We start from the raw sequence: 5,000 nt of genomic DNA, 5'->3' as shown, positions 1-5,000 counted from the left end.
CTGGTATTAAGAATTCTAACGGAGTTCACTAACTCCTCGCTAGACAGGAACCCCTCGCTCCAGATGCTGTGAGAAGGAGAAAGAAATTTTCCACAGATTCAAAGCAACGTTGTTGAGAAGGAAGGTCAATAGGTCCATCCGAAAAGAGACTTGAATAAAACTGCACGTGCGCACGCTTGATTTCTTTACGTGTAAAAACCTCGGCATCGCTAGAATCTAGAATGGAAGTGAAAATATTACGCTCAAAGCGCTCTCGCTCAAGTGTAAAAAAATAACGAGAAGGCCTTCCTCCTCTCCAAGCCACTGAACACTGGAGCGAACCTTAGAGCTATCCAAATCTTTCAAGGTGACGACCTTCAGTTGGTTCTCGAGCTCAGAAATTTAAGAGCTAACAGACAAATCACCAGAAGTTAGTGTAAGCTTAAGATCGATTACACGATTAACCGAAAGAACACGCTCGTGCGAGAGCTCCCTGCACTTAATCTTAGAAAAAAAAGATAGAATTTTTGAACGGATAGAATGCTTAAGGAAATCCCACCACGACTTAACTGAAGGAAAGTGTTTGCAGACAACCAGAAAGATCATCAATGCAAGTTGTAATTTTATTCCCAGACGACTGGATTGAAATATAAACAAAATCATGATCGGAAAATTTCGCAGGGAGAAACCGAAGGCATAAGTCTCTGAGAAACAAAAAAACTTATCAAGCCGGGAACCGATAGAAAAGTCAGAGTTAGACCAGGTGCACCGACGCAGCCTTGGGTGTAACTTACGCCAGGCATCCGACAAAGAAAATGTCGACGAAAAACAGAAAGATATTTAGCAGGAAAAAGGTTCCCAACAAATTTGTCAAGTTGGTGATCGCAGCAATTTTAATCACTAGTAATAATAACGACGTCAGAAGACAAAAAATATCCATGCAAATTATCGAAAAACACTTTCCTTTTCTGTCAGATTAGTAGGCGCGTAAATGTTAATTAAATCGAGTTGAAAAACAAGACTAATAAACCTACCAGCCACATCTCTTTTCCAATTCCTGATTATAACCGAGAAGGAATCAGAAAAGCACGTTAAAACAACGGCTCGTTGTCCAACAGCGGGAGACCAGAAACAAGGCCTACGCCAGGCTTTAGAAAAGGCACAAAAAACTTCTGGATCAGTAATGAAGGTTTCTTGAAAACAAACAAAAAAACATCGTACAAAGCATGAAGATTATCAACAAACTAATTTTGGAAGCGTTTACTGAAACCCCTAGAGTTTAAGGAAACAGTTTGAAAATTTATGAAGGACGAGGTTTATTAGTCTTTCTGCTAGAGCTAACCGGTATGGGTGTAGTCGACTTGCGAGGAGGAGGACCATCAGCAGGGTCCAGCTAAGCAGGCTTACCATTTGACGCCACACGTGAAACAACAGCATGAGCAGAAGACTGAGGCGGAGGAGGCGAAACAACAGGACTAACTTCAGGAATTTCCATAGCGGCGAAGGCATCCTCAGAAACAGTAGGAAGAGATTGTGCAAGAAATTCAGTGGAAAGTTGCAAACCCGATACACTAGGTGGACCAGTTCTAACACTTGATGGAGAGGAAGGAACCAGAAGGGGCGCAGAGGGAGGCTCGGGAGACTCGAAGAGAGATTGGGACTGTGAAAGCTGCGGAGAGTCTGTAGACTCCTAGGGGGAATCTTGAGTAGACTGCGTAGAATGCAAAGAAGACTGCAACGGAGAATCCTGAGGAGCAGACACACCAGAAGAGTACGAAGACGACATTGACGACGATAAAGATGACTGTAAAGGAGACACAGAATGTGGACAGAAAGGCGGAACATCAGAAGACGAATGTGAGGATGAATCATCAGACACAGGCTGAGACGAGGGAGCAGGCGGAGGGCGTTCAGTGACATCAGAAGGAGGTGGAGAACCGGCAGGAGGCACATCAGTAGAAGAGTGCGAAGGATGAGGCGCAGGAGGTGGATCAGGAGCAGGAGCATCAACGTCAGCCAAGCCAGGGCGACGCCACCAGGAACATGCGACAATCACTGGCATAATGACCACCCTCCTTACAGATGCTGAATCTAGTATCTTCGGTACAGTCACTTAAAGTGTGAACCAGTTGATCACAGTTGAAAGAAACAACATTAGGACACGCTCTGGCAACATGGTCAGGCAAATGACACTTACGGCAGGTGGGGACCTGACCTTCGTGCTTAATCCTAAGGAGATTCATGCCAAAACGCATGAACGAAGGGATTGACTCGGACAACTCCATTCTAGCCACAGGCGTACCACCTTGGATGCCATCAAAACCCTGCAGGCCACACCGACGAATTCCATAAACAGAGCCATATGGCTAAGACGATGAGAAAGGGCTTCATCCAGGAGCTCACGAGGGGCGTCATAGATTACCACAAAAGTGGACGACGAAGAGTTACGACGAGCATGAGGAGAGATGAACGAGGACTCACGAAGAAAACAATCACGATAATGGGAGGTAGAAAACTTTACAGACAGAAAACCATTGGAACTGCACTGCAAACATCTAATACTAGCCGCACGAATGCCGCAATTCTAAAAATCCGTGAAGACTTGAGACAAAGGCGTATCTTTGGCAGGAAGGACAAAGTGAGCCGTACAAGGGCGCTCAGGAAGAATATTCAACGGGTGGATCCGATCTTTTTCGGCATCAGAAAGACGCGCTTCATCTTTCAAGATGTAATCATCCTCCATAGACTTACTCAACACTCTTGAACTGCGGCCAGGCGGCCAGGCCCGGCCATCTGGGCATATGATGGAGGAACAGAATCATCCAAAGACACGACAGACACATCATCGAGAACATCTTCAGCCCAGTTATGCTGGGAATCAGAATCAGTACTTGACATAACACTGTGCGGCCAAAGGCCAAAGCAGCGATACCACAAGCGAAAGCAAGACGGAAAACCAGACTGAAAGGGTCTCGCCCTGGGTTAGCCCTTTTTGTCCCTAGGCAACAGCAGCATGGCGTAACTAACATACCAGACGGGTGATTAAGGTATCCCTTTAAGTGGAAGCCCCACATACAACAAATGTGGTGAGCTGGGTTGGGAACAGCACAGCTGTTCTCCCACGGACCACGGCAAGCGTGTGGAAAGGTGGATCGCCCAAAGAGAACGGCGTGTCACGTAAATTGTTTAGTAAAAAACAAATAAAAATAGCAAGGTGAGTCACCATAACACCATCAACCCCTGTTATTGTTATTCAATTAATGTTTAGCTTGCTTTCCAAAAATAGAAGCAGATTGAAGGGATGGAATCGCTCGCTGGCTCCTCCTCGAAACCAGATTTCGCGCGGCCAATTTTTCTCGTGCCTGTCTTCTCCTCGTTCTCGACCAAAATAAGCCACGAAAGAGGAACTGCTCGTAGTTTACACTCGAACTGCCGGTGATATGCAATATAGAATGCTCGGAGAGGTTCTTGTTACTCCACACAAACCCCAGGATAAATTAAATACTCTACTTCACTAGTTTATTTCCTTCTTCACAAACAATATCCTTAATATTTTTAGCAAGTTATCTTATACATAATAAAGTTTTGTTGAAGTGTAGAGTCCGTTCTAACCATTGGCTGGGTGCCTCACAACGTAAGGGAATTTTAATTTGACTTGGTGGTGGTCAACTAGAAAACCTTCGCTACTTTGACCACCATACATATTTTATAACCTGTACCGTAATTATTTTATCTTGTAACCATGTGTTATGATTATGCTTTTCTTTCTATGTTAATGTTATGTAAATAGTGTGAAATAAATGAACCATGAACAATGAACCACTTGCCTTCACATAGCATGGTTTAGACTTTTCATATCAGCACATGAGCATACTTTTGGGCAACCACATGTATAAATTAAAGTCAGTAGATTTAATAAATTAATGGTAGGGGAATTTGAAGTCGTTCTAAGACTATATTTAAATATTCGCGGTTTCAGAACAACAAGAACAGGGGTCCAGCCTATAAAATTGCGCTTATGAAAGGCGACATTCTCACAATTGCTATGAACGAGGAATAATTCTCTTCATTCATTATCCCCTTACAAAAATTGTGAGAACAATAATAACTGTTTTCGTGAACATAACGACATTAGTTGTATAGTTTTAAGTTCATTAATACGAGACACGCCGAAAATTTGCATTAGCGTTGTTCATTTGTATCGTTGGAGACAAAATATTTGAACGGAGAACTGGCAGATTGTCAGGCATGACTGGAAGACATATAATGATAAATGTTTAGTTAAAAAGCAGATGTGTACTAATAAAGCGAATGTATTTCAATAAATCAACTGCTTTGTACATTCAAAGTTGTTTATCAAAAAATGGAGCCGTGGAGACTGAATGGAAATCCGATGAGAGCAGGGATGGCACAGTGGTGAGATTACTCACCTCCTACCAATTAGCCCATCAGCTGAAAGGATTTTAATACTCATTTTTGGGAAAAAAACGAAACTTATTTATTTTAATATTCCAATATCCAGGGTTATGAAAAGTTATGATGGTAAAGCTATTGTAGAACGGTAGCTTTAATCATGAAAATTTCATTTCAAATACTGTCGCTTAGCTCATCCAATGGCCGCCATTTTGTTTTCCTGAAATTAGCCTTTACGTCCATGTATTTTGCAAAGTACTTCGGAAAACGGAGAACAATGTATTCGAAACAAGAAACACCCTGAAATTTAGGGCAAGACACAATACAATAGCCTTTAATAGGTTCTCAAATATGAGATCTTTATACACCGAATTCATAAATGGCGGCCAACCTGGGTCGACTGGCGGCCAGACATGACATCTTAGTAATTTGAAGTATGTTCAGTATACCTAATCTAGTAAACAGGGGTCTGCTATGATCTCGCCAGCCTTATTGTGTTATAATCCTTAGTACTCTTTTCTGTAGCAGTAGTAAACAGTTTAATTTACTAAGGTAGGTACGTCCCCATGAGACAGTACAATACGACAGATGTGAATAAACTATAATAT

This window comes from Montipora capricornis, chromosome 6 (assembly GCF_036669925.1).
Source record: "Montipora capricornis isolate CH-2021 chromosome 6, ASM3666992v2, whole genome shotgun sequence".
Classification (NCBI taxonomy): Eukaryota; Metazoa; Cnidaria; class Anthozoa; order Scleractinia; family Acroporidae; genus Montipora; species Montipora capricornis.
This window is presented reverse-complemented; position numbering follows the sequence as displayed.